At 37.7% G+C, this 20499-nt stretch overlaps 1 protein-coding gene across 1 annotated transcript in view; it reads right to left on the bottom strand.

Moving 5' to 3' along the window:
- ATRNL1 (attractin like 1) overlaps positions 1–20499 on the bottom strand; it is a 511175-nt gene that overhangs the window by 127814 nt on the left and 362862 nt on the right. The gene's annotated exons all lie outside the window — the stretch shown is intronic.

Below are 20499 nucleotides of genomic sequence, written 5' to 3'. Positions count from 1 at the left end.
CATCTTGAAGAGACAAAACGCTTGCAAAAATGTTTTATTAGGAAAGATCTAAGTTTAATTTTCTTAGTGTTTTTCTCCCTATTATATCTCCAGAAAGCTTGAAACATTAGAATCTGGTATTTGTAAATGACACTAGCACTGTGACATACTGTTCACAAAAGCCTTTGAAATAATAAAAGGTATGCAAGCAAATATTTGCTGGCAGCTTACTAATAAACACTCTTGATTTAATGTCTGTTACAAGGCAACAAGCTCATTTTGTAATACTTCTCTTGCATTTTTACTCGACTTGCATTTTAAGATTGTCTATAGAAATCTAAAGAAGCACTCATAACGTTAAAATTAAAACAGTATAGTAGCCTCCTAATGCATACCCAGTACATTCTTAAGGCCTGGTTTTTATAAACACGCAGTGTATTTGTCAGTAAGCACCTGTGCAAATGGGCTCCCAGTATATCATACCAAGAGGATCATTTATATGTCTGCAGGTAAAACTGTGTGTTTTATATTCAGAATAAATAAAAGCCCAGTATAAATATCCAGATGGCTAAAAATGACGTTTTTAACCCTTCATTTAAAAATGAAACTGGTGGTCCATGTATACTGATTTACGTCAGCACTGATTTGCATCAATACAATATATTCACAGATTTTACAGCCAGAAAGAACTGCTATGACCGTCCAGTCTTACCAACAACTTGACGAAGACCACATGAATTGGAAGCATAAAATACTGAGTCACTACATGCTAAAATTACAATATCTAGCTCATTTTCTTCCTAAAATAACAAAAATTAATGAAAACAATGTTATTAGAGCAGTCCTGCCATATGGAACTCATTACAGTATTGCACGTCTACAGAGCTATTGGCTTACTTTTTAATGGGAAACCAAACATTGTTTTAAACAAATAGAATTGCTTGGGGAAAGTACTTAAATGAGCAGAATAACCTACACTCCAAATGCATACACAATTATTTAAAAGAATTCCTTAATACAGACTATAAAGGAGTGTATATTTGATATGGTCTGGTTTTTTTAGGCTAAAAGTTTTCTTCACCTCTGCTTGAAGTCATCTGTTCAGTAAAACCTTTCCATTCACAAGGTAGTCACTGTGATTTTGATACTTTGTCATTTGAGAAGAGTACTGCAAAGATTCTTAATTAGCTCTGTAAACAAGAATGAAAACTTTAAAATGTTTGGCTGCCCATGAAGCGCTGCTGAGTTTGGCAGCTGAGCACTTGCACATCAAAGAAAAGTGCTGTATTCAAAACACTGCTGCTTTCTGTTCAGCATTTTAAAGCTCCTTGTAAGGCGCAGAACAGGAAAAATAAGATGCAATGAGGAGAAATACAGGAAGATATTATGGTGTTTAAGATCAGTTTTGTGGCTGGAAAAGGTCACTAACTCCCACCATCTGCAACCATCCGTGTATCAAGGCTGGGACAAAGGCAAAGTTCCAGCTATAGAAAGCCTTGTGAGTTAGATTATTGCATGGGAGGTGGCATTCAGGTGTGACACCCTGTGCTCCAGTCACCCACTGTTTTCATGTAGCCCAGACGGGTATTGGGAAATTCCCGTAATTCAGCCATAGGCCAAGAAATAGAGAAACTCTCTGAACGTGGGTATTATGAGAAGAGTAAAAAAACTCTTCATTACCTTTTTCTCAGCAAAGAGATTTTAAAAAACCACACAGAGTTTACCATAGCTGAGGCAGAATAAACATGGGATAGTGGGAAGCGGAACTACGTTGGTGTTACTTACATACTCATATAAAAAAAAATTTACTGGATTTAAAAATCATACAAACAAAAAATAAACATATACTTCTTCAGTAACTATGGATATTTACTTGGAGACAAAGAACAGATGGACATTATTAACATGTACTATTTTAATATTTTATCACACTTTTAATTTATAATATTCAGAATTAAGCATATGCCTAAATATTCACTTAAAATTATGGGAAATTCAAAACATTACTTTCTTAGCCTAGGACTGAAAAATTCAATGAGCATTTATCTGACTGAGCAGACAACTGATTGCAAGGTCTACCCTAATTTAAAATCTCATTAAGTATAGGAATATTGACGAAACTATTTTTTTAGGCATCTCTATTATTTTGCAGCAATTTCAAAGTATTAATATATATCTAATTAAAGAGTTTTTCTTGTAAAATATAGAATTATATTTGCCATTAGTGAAGAACAGTAAGATGCTAGGATACTATAAAGTAGTTCAATTTCTCACTCAAAACCCATACAATTTGAGAACATTTCTTAAAAAACCCAACAATTTTGGCACAATTAGTCCCTTGTCATGGAAATACACATTTCACCCGATTCTCCACAGACATGTAGACATCTTTGCCCATAGATTATGTTAATTTTGAGTTTTGGTGTGCTCGTCACATAAGTATGATAAGTATCTTTGAAGTAGGACCTGCTTCCCCATCTAGAAGTATATCACAAGAAAGTATTTGCTTGGGTCTACAATTCAATTTTATCAAAAAAGTTCTCATGGGGGATACTTCTCCTCTGATCAACGCAGTTTGGAGTGAATTAAAATGTTCCATAGTATCTTGAATAATCTTCTATAAGAAAATGTATTTGTCACAAAGTTCTTACTTAAGTAGAAATGTTTTGGGTTTTTTTACTTTGGCTGATAAAATTTAGACTTACTTTCAAAATATTTTAATGCCCATATGGTACTCGTGTACAATAAAACACTCAATGCTAAATATATATTATAATGATTTAACATTAACAGAAAACAATGTTTCAGCAATCCCAGGCTACATGTTCCAAATCTTTTGCATTTTAGGAAGTGTACTCATTTCGATTCTTTTTCCTATTTAGAAGACTTTTTTCTTTTTTTTCTTTTCTGTCTTCTCTTTTTTTTTTTTTTTTAAGGACTTGATCTCTCGTGTGGAATAGAACACTGTTCTTCTGACTAGCACTGCTTTTTCTATGCTCTTCTCTTCACCTTCCAGCATAACTGTCCTAGAAAAGCCCTCACTGAAGGAAGTTAAATAATAATAAAGTACATGAGATGTTAGGAACTAGGGCAGGTGTACTTTCTCTTTGTTATACAGTAACAGACATTCTTGAGGGACTGATCGATTAGGAGAGCTGAAAAGGATGAGACCATCTCAGTGCCATAATAAGATGAACAGAAAAATCCTTTCAAATATCTTTCTGTTGCTGTTTGCCACCTTTATGGGCTAGTTTAGCCAACTGGCCAGCAAGGTACATGTTAAAGTGTGGCATGAAGTATTTGCAGATAAGTGTGCATGCCCAAGTTCATGGGGCAGCTTGACAGCTAGGGTAGGGATAAGAGGTGGCAAACATTTGTAAAAACATTAGGAAGACTTCTGACCACCAGACCAAAAAAGTTTTCCTTTTGGCTGTTTGGAGCCAGGCAGTCTCAGTACACTACTTCAGAAATAAGGAAGGATATGGCAGTTGAAAGGGTGCCTATTATTTTAATAACAGCAACAACTGCCTACGTTTTCTAGATTTTCTTCTTTCACATCTTAGATTTTCTTTTATTGTTGTTTTTTTTTTCCTACATCAGATCACTACCAACATTGTACCAGAACGTCCATGACACTGTCAAGATTCAAAACCATGAAGAATAGTAATTCTACAGTCTCTCTGGCAACTGCTGTCCAGTCCAGTGCTGCACTACCCTCCTAGTGACAAAGATTTTCCAAGTGTCTGATCTGAAATTTCTATTCTGCTCATTCATCACCCAGCTCTGACTTGTCTGTTGTTACAACTTGGTCTCCTCCTCTCCTGTTTCTGTGCTGTCAACTGTTGATGGGAGTAACACCAAAAGGCTACAACAAAAGCATTAACAATGCCATGCACTAAATCTGAGTTTTATAGGAAAAGCGTTTGCAATGACGAAAAATGTCAAAACCTCAACACAGTTTGAGTTGCACTGAGTAATTTCTGATCACATTGTATTTGACAGACTCCAAGGCTTAAAAAAATGAAAAATATATGTAAATGTACAGCCCTGCAAAAACAGAGAGTCTCTATAAGCAGTTCAATTCAGTCATTCATCGCATATTCCCGAGGTTTCTTATTGCCATATCTAATAAACAGAAGTAACTTAAATGGGTTTAAATGACTACACAGATCTAAGTGGACCACAGGCATTTTAGTTAGGAACACAGTTTAGTTCTCTTCAAAAACCTTAAATTCTTATTCTCAAGCTGAATTATACACAGTGATATTTCAATGAAGCTCTGATTATTTGCTTTAATTTGCACAAGACAAAGATTGCTGTCTCTGTAACTTTTCCCATTGTAACTCTTGGTGTTACAAACCTCTTAAAATTAAATTAGCTATTTACATAGCTGGAAAATAAAGCAATTTCTCATTTACATGTTGAATAACCTATTTGACTTGGTTAATTTCCAAATCAGCTGATTTCACTGGAAAGGCATATCATACTCATTAAACTTGTTGGGTTTTAGGTGAAATAAGGTCACCATTCCATGATCACAGGAGATATCGTGACTTTAAGAGATAGACAAAAGCTAGTTTAGGAAACCAAGCAGCAGGAATAGCCATACTTATGACAGTAGTCTGACAATCTGGATTCATTCATTCTCTCATTTCCCACTCTGTTAAGTGGAAAATGCCCTGACACAAGAGTGTGTTCAGGTAGGCAATGAGATATGACACTGATGGACATAGAACAATATGCTATTTGCACTGCAAAACAGACTGCATACAAACTTCCTAAGATACCAGGGCCTATTCCACACCACTTTCTTTTAAAATTGCCTGAAGAAAAAGTGCTCTCAGGTGTGTCATGGGAAAAAATGAGAAGTTATACTTCTTGTCCTAGCTTTATACTGAATAAAACAAAGGGTTATTTAAACTAGACATAGTCCAGCAAACAACAGCTAAGACATACTTAAAATACAGTGTACACATCCCAAAAAATAACAGTTCCAAAAGGTCAAGTTTTTATGTATCCTTTTTGGAAACCAAATACCAGTCGTCTGTAATTTCCCTTGAACAAATCAAAAACGAGAAAAAAAGATGAGCCCTGAAAAGGTCATTTTGTTGCTAGATCCAAGGAACAGACATTTAATGTATTGCACATTAGCAAGCAAAGAGCAAAATATGAATCTACTGTGACTTCAAGTTTTGGAGCTTTGTGCTTCTGGAATAGAATTCCCATCTCTAAAACGGATTCAGTGTATGAAAAGCTGCTTATTACAATGGAAATGGTACCCTGGTTTATGCTTATTTGCCAGTAATTTATGGAGCTTCATCTTACAATAAAGTTGTGATCAATCCTTCAGAATTTTTCCCTAGAGATTAATTTAGCATCGGAAGATTTCTTGGGTGCTAAGAATCAATAATAAGCTCAAAATTCAGTTTAGTGCTTTCAAACTTAAGAAGTACTAAACAAGACCTAATCCTATTACCTCTTTCACTTAGATCACTATGAATCCATATTACACATTGACACAGTTCTGTAACCATAAACATTTTAGAGATTCCTCTAGAGGTATTTAAGTCTTTCTGTAGGTCTTGCTCACCCCAGAATTGCACTCTTCTTCCTAATCACAAGTGGGTTTAAAAAAATGCATTCAGCAAAGTGTTGATTATTTTGCTGTTAGCTAGCAGAGCCATTTTCAATTCACAGAAAATTTCTAAAAATACTTATTCTGCAAACTAATTCTGTGTACAGAGAAAAGGAGAGCCAGATCCACTAACTATATATGTTACAATGTTTCCACATAAGGCATTCTACTGTATTTGCCCAAGGACAGTTATCCATAAATTAATATACTAAAATATGTGTTAAAATTAATTATTTCAGAGTATAAAAGAGAGATTCAAGTATCATATTATGCAAACTACTCCTTGGAACTCTTTCATTTACAATGGTGTCACACAAATAATGCTTTTCAAAATGTCTCCTAAACAATTACTAACACTGATAAGTGTAGTACTTTAAACATAACTGCCACCTTCATAAGTGGAATAGACACACTATGAAACTACCTTACATTAACAAAATCTCAGTGCATCCTATTGACATTATTAAGCTACTGCTTTTGACATGAGGCATCATGAATATTATCCATTATTATCACAACTGCTAAAAACAGCTTTAGTTACTTACCTTAGACAACAGATGTCAAGCTGATAATTCCCAGCTCTGAAATAAAGTTTTAGTCTGTGCCTATAGCAAATCAGATTGCTTTAAATATAGTAAATATGGTGTAATAAAAGAAACTGTGTATAAGTGGTACCTCATGAAATCACTTTGTCCACCTCTGTGCATTGGTCCTACACAAAGGCAGCTTGCAGTGTGATTATGATCCTTTTAGCAGATGTACAAGTTTCTTAAAAAGGTCCCAGTGATGGAGGTTCCACAGTCACTCCAGAAGTCCAGAGTGCCTGATGACCCTCATGCTGGAAAGGTCTTTTCTAAAACCTAAACTAAATCTCCGTGCTGACATTTAAGCCAATTGCTTCTTGTCCTGTCTACATTGGAGAGCATTCCCTGCCTACAAGTGAGAGAAAAAAAAAACCAACAAAAAAACTCTCTTCTCCTTTACAGAAGCTCTTTATAAATTTGAAGTTTCCCTTCGACCTCCTCAACTGTAAACAAACATGGGTATGTAAGTATTATCTCACCACTCCTGCTCCCATTTTCAGTGTTCCCCTCTGCACTCTCCACGTGCCAGACACTCTTGTCAAAACTGTGGCCCCAAACCTTACATAGCAGAATAGAATGGTCACTTCTCAGGCCTTACAGATCTTTTTGTTGATAATACTATGCCAGCATCTTTGCTACAACAGAAGTATGGTGACCTATATTCACTTCTGATTCATGATCATTCCACCTCATTTTTTGAATATTCTTACCAAGCTCATTGCCCATTTCTCCCTACCTATTTTGCAGACGGTTACTTCTTTCTCAGTGTAGAATCATGTATTGGACAATTACAGAATTGTGGAATTGCAGCTTTTCAAGCAATTATTTCAGATTCTCCCATCTTCTTTTGTCCAGATTATAATTCTGTCCTATAGAGTGTTTGCAGTTTCTCTTACTTCAATGATAGTTACACATGCAATAACCATGGTCCATCTCTTAAACTAACACCAGAATCAGATTCCAGCAGAAGCCCACCTGATACACCTGTTCCTTTTCACAATGAATGACTTTACTCCAAGAATACAGTTTCACATTCATGTCCTTTTTATCTAAAAGGTCTTCTAGTCTGCCATATCAAGAAATCAGTTTGGCTTGACATGATTTGTACTTGAAAAAACACTCTCAACCTCGCTTTCTTCTAAATTCTTCTAGTTTATTTTAAAAATTGTTTATTCCAGTACTTTCCTAAGAATTAATGATAAATTGGCTGGTGTCTAACTGCCCAGTCCTTCCTTTTTCCCCTTCTTTTCTAAGATAGGAATTACAATCATCCCTTCCTTGAAACTCACTTGTCCTAGCTGAAGTCTCAGAACCCTTACAGGCTTTGAGATCACATACGTGCTTAGACAATTCTCTAAATATTCTAGAATAAATTTAATCAGGTTATTCAATCTGAAAATATTTAGCAAGTATTCTCTAACCCATCTTTCCACATTACTGCTTGATATTGTATCCCTTTTTCACTGTAGGTAGTAACAGACTTTTAAAGAGGCCTTAATTAAAAGTGCTTCTTAAAACGGACTCTTTCCCTAGCACAGACAAAGTCAGAAAGATGGAATGTACATACTATTACTTTAAAGAGAGGTTCAAGTGCAGGACAAGTATATTTTAATTTGCAAATAATGTCAATGCATTTTTTTTAACCTGCAAGACAACAAAAAGGGTAAGCACTGGATTTGTTTCTATGTGAACTGATGTGAAAACACACAGTCCAAATTATAATGACTGAATTGAAGCTATGCCAAAGTGGAAGTTTCTGAAACATACCTGGACCTTAGACCACATAGAGACTTCAGATGATCAAAATCTTAATAATTTTTTTCAGATCACATTGATCCAAGGTTTATATTTATTTTTCTTCACTATTTTCCTTCTACGTTTTTTTTTAATTAAATTGTAACACATAAAGTAAAAAATGATGAAAGAAGACAAATAAAAAATACTGAGCAGGAAAACTGGGCTGTACTCCAACAAAGGTGAAGTTTGTCTTTATTATTACCTGTAATTCTTTAAAACCATCTATTATTTGAGATTAGTGATACACTTATAAAGTGACAATGTAAATGAAACATTTTAAGTGCAGCATCATTGCCAATTATACAACTATTCTAAAGCGGTACTTTAGAAGCTACTTAAAGCACAAATGACATTACCATTAAGGAAGGTAAACTGGTCATGTACCATGACTGACTGATGCCTTTAAATGCTTTCAAGCTTTAATCCTTAAAGTATTAAGCAAAATAACAATCGTTTTCACTGCCTTGCAAAGGGGACCAAAAAGAGGTACACTTACCAGTAGTCCTGCCTGTCTCAGGATGGAAGTGCCCTGATCTACACGGATCCTCAGTGTAAGGAGCTGCACAGCCTTTCTATCACAAGTCGACTGGGCATGCCACAGTACCTTGTGCTACTGTGTTGGGTGAGTAAAGCTCTTCCAGACAATCCTTACCAAAGTTGAGCCCATGTTATTTGGTTACCTACCCACCTTTTCATTAAAAATGAGGCTCATCCTGCCACTGATAGCCTTTTTAGTTCAACTGCCCCATCCAGGAGAAGCTCTAAAACGCAGTATTTTTCACATCAACAACCCAATTACGAATCATTATTAAAGCCCTAGTTTTAAGTCATAGCCAAGAACAGGAAGCGTGAAAAAAATGTCTGGTCACTCAGAATTCACAGAAAATCCTTATAACAAATCCTGTCCACTTGGCATTTTCAACGAGAAGGGGTTTAGTTAATCAACTTAAAGCTAGGATACACATCTGAAATGTGGGTGCTCGTCCAAAGAAATATTCCAGACTTCACAGATTTGCTCACCATACCTAGTACATTCAGGTCAGCAAGAATTTGGCACGCACTGCTAGTGGGAATGGCGTGTGGCCACAGCCAACTCATTTTGTGCAGGGGAGTAAACGGCTTTGAAACAGATGCAGTTCTACTCTGTGATCAGAGTAATAATGCGAATTAAAGCAGCTCTCCTTTGCTCATGTTGTTTCTCAGTTTGAAATGGCTGATTTAGCAGATGTCAGATGCTACACCTTTTAATGGTGGTTGCTCATGAATACTTGAACAATAAGTTGATCACAAAGCTTTCCACTCCTGCTGTAGACCCAAGAAAGCAAGGCAACTGACCATCCCTCACCTTTAAAAGAAACCAAGAAACCAAGGCAGTTTTCTCTGAGTTGAAGTATCTTGAACCGGAAAGTATGAACAACAAGAAACTGCTGAGATAAGGAAGTCTGAAGCTTGTAATATTTTAATGAAGATTATTTTAAGAGTCAAACTACTACCTAGTAAGCTACAGCTACTGAAGGGCTAGAACCTGTCTAATCTCCTAAAATATTCAAGCTACATCAGAATTTCAGAAATAAAGGGGTTTCAAGAATTAAATACCCTAATCCTACAGTCTAAAATTCAGTTCTGAAATCAGAAGCACAACACTAACTCCAAGAAACTATCTTGGCAATATCTGTAGCAGCATAGGTCAGGTTGTTATTCTCTTGATAATAATTTTGTGCACAATCCAGACGCAAACAAGGAAATCTGACTTTCCCAGTAGTGTTCCTACAAGGGGTTGCACCAGTCTGGGTGTGTACATACCCTACAGATTAGAAAAAAATACTGTGAAGAAGTTAATGCCTCTCTGCTGCCACACTGAGACTTTCAATATAAAAGTCACAAAGAGTGTAAATCAAAGTACTCTGGCATTTTGAGCTCCAGTCAGACTGTTTCAAGAGAGAGAAGTGGGACAATTTAGAGTTCATCAATTATATCACATCAAATTAGCCTCCATCACTGGCTTGGCTTGACAGCTTTCATCTATTCTAATTTACAACAGAGAGGACAGCCAAGTACAGGATTGTGGCAATGACACAGTCAGAGGGAAGCACAGCACTTTTGCTTCACAAGAATGGTAGGCTTTTCTGGACAGCTGCTTCAGCTGGGACAAAATCTCCAGCCACGTTTAGTTTCTTTCATTTGCTTTGATCTGACAACCCTCATTCTCATTTAAGGAAGCAATGTGCTAAATATCTTTTTAGCAGTCCTGCAGTCACTGCCTTTCTACAGACTCTGTTCTGTATACATCTCCCTTACACAGTGATTTACCTTTGCAGATAAATCCTGAAAATAGATGAGCACACTACTGGCATGCTATTGTAACTGTATGTGGTTAGGACATAGGTTAGCTATTTTAAAGGAAAATCACTATCAGTGAATTGTTAGAATTTGCCTTCCAACTGACAGACTTTAAAGTTGAATTTCCCATGGTTATTTGAAGACACTGACAGTACAATAACTTAAATCACAGGGAAACACTGAAAAGCATTGAAGAACCTTACACAGATATCACTTCAAAAAATATTTTACATTAAGAATTCATCCTTTTGCTATGGATGTTATCACAAGCACTGTGCATCGTTTAAATTGCAGTTTGGAGGCTTAGATGGATTCAAATGGAAAATGGGCCTTGTGTTAGGCCTCTGCAGAGTGGTGAATTTGCACATTTGCACAACACGGATGAAAACCCAGCTTTACTGTTCCTACCACAATAAATACTAAGAAAGAAACCAAAAGAACAAAAAGTCTGTGTTTTGCATAGCATCCAGGTTCCCTCTTCTCCCAAAGAAAACTTTTTCTTAATACAGGAAAATGAAAATAGGCATTTAAAAATGCACATATTGCAGTGATTACTTCACCAGAATGAGCAGACTTCCAAAAGTGTATTTCCATACTCTTCCATCACAGTTTCTGAGCATATTGGCATTATGTGTGTGCCTCTTTTACCTGCTTTCGTCTAATATGGCCTGTTTCCAAATTAAATATTGCAAGCTTTAGGCAAGTCAAGGTCGTCTTTCCCATTCCTTTACTTCCTCCCCAAGCTTGACTTAGCTGGTGGGATTTTAAGTAGTGAACTACTAATAGGTTTTTTATGGCAGTCTTAAAGTTATTTTAATAATTGTATCAGATCAAAATGCTTAGAGACAAGTAAATTATCAGAATTTCTGACTGCTAATTTTTAGAGACCCTCATATGATATTATGAGTGATAAATTTTAAGTAAAAACTGAGAGACAGTATTGTCTTTTACCTGGAATCTTAATTGGCTCCTTTTAATATGCAGTCTTATACAGTTTGCATAAAGAGCAAATTAATACAACAAAATGTAGTCACGACTTTCCTCTTACAAAACTGAAAACATAAGACATTTTTATGTTCTTCCACAATATGCCCCTTTCTGCATAGGAATCTTTTACCTGCATTAGAGAGCACCATAAATTTTTCAAGAATGTGGATTTGTTTTCTGTTACTTGTTCTAGCTGGAGATATATTGGTTTAAAATGTCAGGGAACCTGCTATGTGTTAATGGATTTTTATATGGGCATCTGCTAAATGCTTTCAAATTTACACCACCATAATGTATGAGACAGCTGGAATTTCATTAATTGAAATTTATTTACCAAGAAAAAAACAACAACATCCTTAATTGGGAGACAAAAGAAAACAAAGATGTGATCTATGAGTCAAAGGTGCCACACATCTCAATGATTTTACTCAACAGACCTATATTTATCACAGAGCATGCAAAGCAAGGACTCGCCCTCAGGGGCTTCTTAAAGAGAGCATGACAACTATGATTTGGCCAATTAATTTTCCCTACTTATTTGGAGTTAAGGGAAGTATTCTAGTATGTAATGCTCAAACCCTTCAACATAAGTTCTTATTTTCTTACTTGGGGCTGTGGTGGTTGCTCGATTATTAACACGGAAAAAGTTATTTCTTTATGACATGAACTATCGTTATTTAAATAGATGTGTTTTAAAAACACACATGAATTAAGGATGATATTCACCTCTGCAGAGACACATTTATGTTCTCTCTCCCATATAACTGGGGACCAACAAATCTTCTATCTTTGTATCTGGGTAAGGATCACTCTCAACATCAGATCTAGTACAGGTTCAATATGCCAAGTCTAAAGCGTTGCGGAGGAGGCAATTCTTCTCTGTGAAGCAAAGATCAGACTCCTGTCAGTAAAGGTGAGCTGAATGACCACAAAAATGTTCAGTGCAAGAGCGGTGGTGGGGTGTGAAGATCTGAAAGGATTCTCTGATTCTTCCCTGCCACACATAAATAGAGGTGGAGTACAGAAGTCATTAAAGATACTACAGAAGAAACTTCTGGATAATGCCACCATTGCACCTTCTGTGCATTGGTGGAGAACTCTTTCTCCATTGATGTTCAATGCTTTTGACACAGCTTAAGACAAACTATTCAGTTTTGGCACTGGAAATTGAGTACATTGCTAATAGGTCCAAATGGCCTCAGCTAATACCATCAAAGGATGAGAAAGATACTTTCCTCACCTGGTTAGATTGAATCATGTAACACAGGGGGGTTTTGCAGCTTCTCATTCACTAGGAAATCTTGCACTGGTTGCTCAATACTACTATTCCTTATGCCCTCACTGCAGGAGGAGTGCAGTGTGGAGTACTAATTTGGAAAGCCCAGCTTGGAACCAGAGACCAGAAATCAACACAGGCAGCTTGGCGTTGTCGGAATATGGGTCTGAAAAACCAGCATCAGTTGCGAGTTTTCTTATGTGCAACCTTAACCCTTGTATTAGGAGAAGGTAACATGAAAATCTAGCAGTAGAGACACCTTGATGATAGCCAAAGCAAGACTGAACAGTCACACGCAGTGGATTATTAAGATCAGCATCACTACATTAAGAATGTACACAGCCACAGGTAACTCTAACTATATTATGGCCTTTATGGCCTATACGGCCATTTTTGAGTGTCAGTATACAGGAGGAGCTTCAAAGAGGTCCTCACAAATAATTTGGTTACATTTGGTAACTGATTACATTATTTTTTCAACCTTATACATGTCCCAAAATGCAACAGATTATATTGTTCCTACAGGTTATTTCTTTAACATGTGATAAATACTCAGATGAACTAGGAAAAGTTTTAATATTTTTGCTTTCAGACAATATATATATATCTAGTATGAAGTTACAATTGCCAATATCCATGATTCAAATATAAAAATCTACCCTATATAAGTACCCCAAAATGGCTTTTTAACATTTACTGCTTTGTTCATGATGCAACACAAAAGCTGGGCAAACATAACACTAGCAAATTTAGCTTTGTGTAGATACAGGGATACCCTTGTATCTACAAACCATTGACTACGACTACAGCCTTATTAGAAAAGAAAAAATAATAACTTTGAAAACGGATTTGAATATTTGCCTTGCTTTATAATTTATCAGTATTTTGATTCTCTTCCATTTCAGTTCTGATGAACGAATTTTATGATTTCAACAGTAAAGATTTGCTTGCAGTTATATTTCACTGGCCTTTAAACTAATGCACATTCATTCCCATCCTACAGGCAAAAGTCATTTCTGAGTTTCTCAGTCTTTCGTGGAGGGAAATTTTGACCTAATTCTCCTCAACTTTAAAGGCAAAAAGATGTCAACGATTTTCAAATGTGGCTTTTTAAATGCAAGTGCAATAAAAGGTGGTCCAATAAATATAAGTACTTAAAAATTATGGTAGTCTAAATTATTTTCTTTGAAAGTGGAACCAGTCACATCCCACAAATGCAATCTTCCATTTGACTGTAACACCATTTTAGATACATAATGACTATTCCAATTAAAACAATTTGAGAGTATACCTGGACGTCCATAAATCCATGGGCCCTGATGGGATGCACCCGCGGGTGCTGAGGGAGCTGGCGGAAGTCATTGCTAGGCCACTCTCCATCATCTTTGCTAAGTTGTGGGCAACGGGAGAGGTGCCTGAGGACTGGAGGAAAGCGAATGTCACTCCAGTCTTCAAAAAGGGCAAGAAGGAGGACCCGGGTAACTATAGACCGGTCAGCCTCACCTCCATCCCCGGAAAGGTGATGGAACAACTTGTTCTTGGTGCTGTCTCTAGGCACATCAAGGATAGGGGGATCATTAGGGGCACTCAACATGGCTTCACCAAGGGGAAGTCATGCTTAACCAACTTGATAGCCTTTTATGAGGACATAACCCGGTGGATAGATGATGGTAAAGCTGTGGATGTGGTCTATCTCGATTTCAGTAAAGCGTTTGACACGGTCTCCCACAGCATCCTCGCAGCTAAACTGAGGAAGTGTGGTCTGGATGATCGGGTAGTGAGGTGGATTGTAAACTGGCTGAAGGAAAGAAGCCAGAGAGTGGTGGTCAATGGGACAGAGTCCAGTTGGAGGCCTGTGTCTAGCGGAGTCCCTCAAGGGTCAGTACTGGGACCAGTTCTATTCAATATATTCATTAATGACTTGGATGAAGGAATAGAGTGCACTGTCAGCAAGTTCGCTGATGACACAAAACTGGGAGGAGTGGCTGATGTGCCGGAAGGCTGCGCAGCCATTCAGAGGGACCTAGACAGGCTGGAGAGTTGGGCGGGGAGAAACTTAATGAAATATAACAAGGGCAAGTGTAGAGTCCTGCATCTGGGCAAGAACAACCCCATGTACCAGTACAAGTTGGGGGCAGACCTGTTGGAGAGCAGTGTAGGGGAAAGGGACCTGGGGGTCCTAGTGGACAGCAGGATGACCATGAGCCAGCAATGTGCCCTTGTGGCCAAGAAGGCCAATGGCATCCTGGGGTGTATTAGAAGGGGTGTGGTTAGCAGGTCGAGAGAGGTTCTCCTCCCCCTCTACTCTGCCCTGGTGAGGCCGCATCTGGAATATTGTGTCCAGTTCTGGGCCCCTCAGTTCAAGAAGGACAGGGAACTGCTAGAGAGAGTCCAGCGCAGAGCCACGAAGATGATTAAGGGGGTGGAACATCTCCCTTATGAGGAGAGGCTGAGGGAGCTGGGTCTCTTTAGCTTAGAGAAGAGGAGACTGAGGGGTGACCTCATTCATGTTTATAAATATGTAAAGGGCAAGTGTCATGAGGATGGAGCCAGGCTCTTCTCAGTGACATCCCTTGACAGGACAAGGGGCAATGGGTGCAAGCTGGAACACAGGAGGTTCCACATAAATATGAGGAAAAACTTCTTTACGGTGAGGGTGACCAAACACTGGAACAGGCTGCCCAGAGAGGTTGTGGAGTCTCCTTCTCTGGAGACATTCAAAACCTGCCTGGACGTGTTCCTGTGTGATATGGTCTAGGTAATCCTGCTCCGGCAGGGGGATTGGACTAGATGATCTTTCGAGGTCCCTTCCAATCCCTAACATTCTGTGATTCTGTGGTTTTCTGTATTATATAAGTTGGTACCAGAGTCCTTGTAGAGGTTTGGTTAAGTGAGAAAGGGCACGATCTTGTGCCACTGAGCAGTCTGAGCAACCCAGGCTTTGAGCAAGGGTTAAACCCAGAGCTAGCGACCTTGGACTCCCCTTGCACGGTGCAGAACAAAGAACCCCGTGGTGCCTGCTTCGCAGGAAGCAAAACTACATCCGGGAGGGGGGGGGCGGTCACGGTTCTGAATATGTAAACCTATGGACCAATCACAAGTGCGATCAGGGCGCGTGATTAACATATGCATAGTCTATATAACCACTGCTTTCTTTGTTAATAAACGAGAAGCTTCCATACTCACATTGAGATTGTAAAGTTTACTCCGGTCCGTTCCCCAGCACCTGCGAGCGCGCCTCCCCCGGTTTTCCCCTTATTACAAGTCCTCATGTTTTTTTTCCGAGAAATGTAAAAATTTTTAAAATATATAACTTAAAATGTATTCTCAGCTGTAGTCTCTCTTCCTATGCTGAAAATAAAATAGGTCCTGTTGACCTGCTGAACACCCAATATTTCTGACAATCAGTTTATGTATATTCCAGCACAGATTTAAAAATATGGTTTTATTTTTAAAACTCTGGCTTCTTTGATTGCAAAAGTACAGGTTGTACAATTTAGTGCTCAACTCAGAAATGAATGGTATTTGTATCTGAATAAGTCCAGAGAAAAAAAAAATCATTGGAATTTACAGATGCAGGAGCACAGATTCATGTACACTAAACACTTCAGCTATTTAGTCCTCTTTTCTTAGTTTATATTCAATGAGTCAAGGCTTACTGGAGCTGAGTATCTCAATTATTTTTTTTTTTTAAGTCCCTGCATTCTAACCACATTACGTACACAGCAGAGATCAGGTCCTTCCATAATCATGTCCTACCCAATTTTCAGAAAATGAAATGTGAAACATATAGCATGAACTACACTGATAGTAAGAGTTGGTGTCACTCAGACTGACAACGTCCAAGATATGCTAAACCAGAATCATGTACACCAGAAATAAAATTAGTGATGAAAAGCAGAATCGAGGAAAATGCTCAGTACAGGCTGCAAAAATGTCACATTTCTTTTTCTCAGATGTTTACTTCCTATGTCACCAATGCGATAAAAAAATATGATGGCATTCCACATCTTATTAATGAAAGATACCCATTTTTTAGTTCTCAGTTAATGATAAAATTTATCAGAAAAATCAGAGTTTATGTTCTGTTTCTGCAGATATTTTTGCATTCAATCACGCATAGACAACATAGAGACCTGTAGATATTGTTTTACAGTTTGATTCATCTTGTCTTGAGTATTAACATAACGAAATATTTAATTAGAGGTATTTGCATAAAGAAATACTCTCCAGTATTTAGAATAAATACTGTAAATAAAACACAATTAAATCTCATGGAATAAAAATACTGCCTTTACGTTTTCATCCACTACCTATATTGTGCATCTAATTAGGTTTTATTTGATATAATTAGAAAATGAAAAAATTCTTCATATTCATCTTAAACGTACATTGAATATTTGCAATGTGTAGGAACTTATTATTATATACAGTTATTTAAATGGGCACACCAGCACATGTAATATTTATACCAGCATTTACTGCAACTACGAGGAGGAAAGAATGACAGGATATTGGCATTATTTTTTCCCACAGTGTAAAATGGGTTGTTTCAAACACTGAGTTAGGTCTAACACAACTTTTTTTTTAGTAAGTCAAAGTAAGGCTTACACAGAACGAATGCAAACAATTTACATACATATAGATGTCCCAAATTTCATGCATTCTATTTAATTCCAGTGCATATTAGGCTTTCACTGCTGAGTGAACAGGACTTTGTAATACTGCTGGAAAGTCAACTGAAGAATCATGTTGGCTACAGTCTGCTAGACAAGCCAAGACACCCGTAAGCCAGTTTCCTCTTCTGGAAAAAGAAGTGTCAAGCCACTGAGCAATATACAACGGAGAGCGAAGATGGGGGAAAGCTAGAGCTAAACCATATAACACCACCTTCTGTGGTGCATGACGGTGGGTAGTAATGTCAAGCTCTCCAGACAGCCAGTGTGTGATAGATAGAAATGAACTCTTTCAGATCAAGGGAATCGACCACGTTTGCTCTACACATTACAGAACTGTGGCATTTGAACCATGGGAAGAGATTGTACCTGGATGTAACCCAGGTTTGGAGCTGGACTCAGATGATGGAGAACAGCACTTCATGCTACCTGGAATTACAGCTTTCAGAAGGTATAGCAGCCTTCTGAATATTGCAGAGATCAATGTTCACCTAACTTGAAACAAAATCATTCATTTTTTCATTCACTCGTTAGAAATGTTCTCTGAAGTATCTCTCTTCTCACACAAAGCTGACATTTAGATAAAGTAATATTTTTGAAAAGAAAAATACGCTATTTAGCTTTAGTAACAAATAATGAGAAACATTTAGCGTGGGGAGCACTGCCATAATTTTCAGGATTTTACTTACTCTGTACACATTTCAAAGTCATTCGGAAATGTTTCTGATCCTAATGTACATCACAGAATAACACGAGCTGCTATGCACAAAATAAACGAAACTGAACTGTGTGGAGCAAGACACAGCCAAGAGAAGAGCAGACTCTCAGTCTACTGAATTTAATCTGAGATTTTTTTGCTAATCTTGTATTTCCAGACAATGTTTTGGCCCTTTTTCATACAAACTGCAGATTGGCAGCTATGAGTCAGCTATACAAAACAGCTCTCATATTTTCCTCTCCTGGGGCACTTCTTCTCCAGAAGCAAACTCATTTAATGTCACCTCAGCTGCCACTGGCAAACTCACCAGCAGTGCAGAAGAATCAAGCCGTGATGTGATGAGATCTAGCACTCCTTGAGCACGTCATTTACTTTTGTGATGAAGTAAAAATAGAGGCTGGACCTACAGTTTACTATATGAGAAAAAGACATCTAAAGCCACTTCACCTTGACATAAATTACATTTACTTTTCAAAGGGTAAGCCACTATGCAAAACCTTACTGTGTGCCATACATTCTGTGGTGTCAGCTGAATTTCTCAAAGTAAATTTACTTGTTTAAAATAAATACCATCAGTAACAACACTGTATATATACGTGGTTCAATACAGATTTTTTTTTTAACACTTTCATACAATTTTTAATAAAAGGTCCAATTTTTAGATTATTAACAAACCAACCTGCATACCAAGTTCACACACACACCTCACACAACTGGGCACTGCTTGTGGGCGTATCGCCTAAAAACATACAAGGCTTTGATGCAAAGGTTTGCAGACATCATCCAGACTTAGGATATGTGAAAGTTTCCTTAAGTACCTGCCTGCTTTTCATAGAGGTGGTTTAGGAGGGTTCTGTTTTAACTTGATACTGCAGACAATTGTGTGCTGTTAGTCTAAAACCACCAGTGCATAACATGGAGCTTGGCTACTGTGTTTCGTAATGCAAAATGACATGGAACATTATTTGCCACATCAGGAAAAGCTGAAACTATGCCCTAAGGCAAAACATCCTGAGTCATAATTATTCAATTATGATGTTTAAGATCATCCACTGTTGTGTGAGCACTGTGAAAACAAAGCATAATGAAGTGGGTTATGCCAGGTCTGACATTTCACCCTTCTTTCTCATCATGCTGACTTTGGGGATTTAACTCTCAGTTCTGTTGTATAGTTCCATGTGGCTTATTATTATTTCCATTTTAATATTAAACTAGAAAATGTCTGAATCTGTATTGGAAGTGTTTCATGCTACATTGAAAAATATATATATTCTAAAAGAAACACACATATATTTAAAATACTTTAAAATATTTAAAATCTAGGGAGCTAGAGAAATAGAAGAATTAGGTATTCATTATTATTGTCAATCAAACCAGCACATACTGATCTGTATAAGACTGTCCATTTTCTTATTATAATGCACTATTGTGAATAAGATCACTGGGGAATGCTACCAAGAAAGAGAATATAACCACAAGAATGCTTGTGCAAAACAAAAACAATAACTAATAAAAAACGAATGGCAAAAGTTTACAAGATTCTTTCTCAGCTGCCCAGCTCTCTTGTAGCCGCTTTAAAATATATTTAATATTGTATGTAACAGAATTGCTAAGCAGCAACAGGGCTTTCAGCTAATCACCCTTACAAAACAGATTTCAGGAGGGAGCAGTTTCCACCCGCGTGTAGCTCCACAGCCAAGGGGAGCGCAGGGGGTGCAGAAGCCATCCCTCCTCTCCCCTCAGGAACCCATGCTGTCCCTCCTGTCCTACCCTTCATGCAGATAATACAGTAACTCGGTGGTCTGCCATGATGTCCCTTCCCTTCCTCTTCTCCCTCAGGCAGGGAAGATTTGGGATGGTTTTGCTCTTCCCTTCAGAAACAGCAGAACCTGCTCAGGGCAGGCTTGCATTGCCCTGCTTCCTTAGAGACCACTTGTTCTGAGTTTTTGACAGCCAAAGATGGGAGTGAGGAACACCTCTTCCTCCACTCCTTCACATCATCTCCTCCCTGATGGCCTCCCATGGCCATGATGCAGAGGCAGCAGTGATACAAGGAGACAGAGCTGTGCACTCAGTGGTGGTTAGCTATTTGGGTTGGTTCACCAGCTATTCCCTCAATTTAGGAATAGAGACAACAAAAAGAGCATCCTTTGTTTTACCCTACTTGGGAGCTGCCTGTTGGACCATGCTGATAGTGTACTCATAGAGAAAAAAATCAACAAAACAAAACAACAAGTGGGAGATTTAGTCACCAACGTAAGAATGGTTTGACTAGCGAAAAGAGAAAAGCTAGAATTTACCATTCTTCTTCTGAGACTATTGTGAGAAAAAAAAAGAATTATGAAAAAGACTTAACTCATAATAATCTTTTCCTCCTCATGGATAACGCTCAAATAGGAAATAAATACACTGCAAATATACAGACAACTTCTGGAACGACAAGCTTTTCCCAGGACCCATACACAGGCCACATCACAGCAGTAAATATTGCTCAGTGCATACAGATA

Source organism: Nyctibius grandis, chromosome 4, assembly GCF_013368605.1.
Source record: "Nyctibius grandis isolate bNycGra1 chromosome 4, bNycGra1.pri, whole genome shotgun sequence".
Taxonomy (NCBI): Eukaryota; Metazoa; Chordata; class Aves; order Nyctibiiformes; family Nyctibiidae; genus Nyctibius; species Nyctibius grandis.
This window is presented reverse-complemented; position numbering and strand designations above follow the sequence as displayed.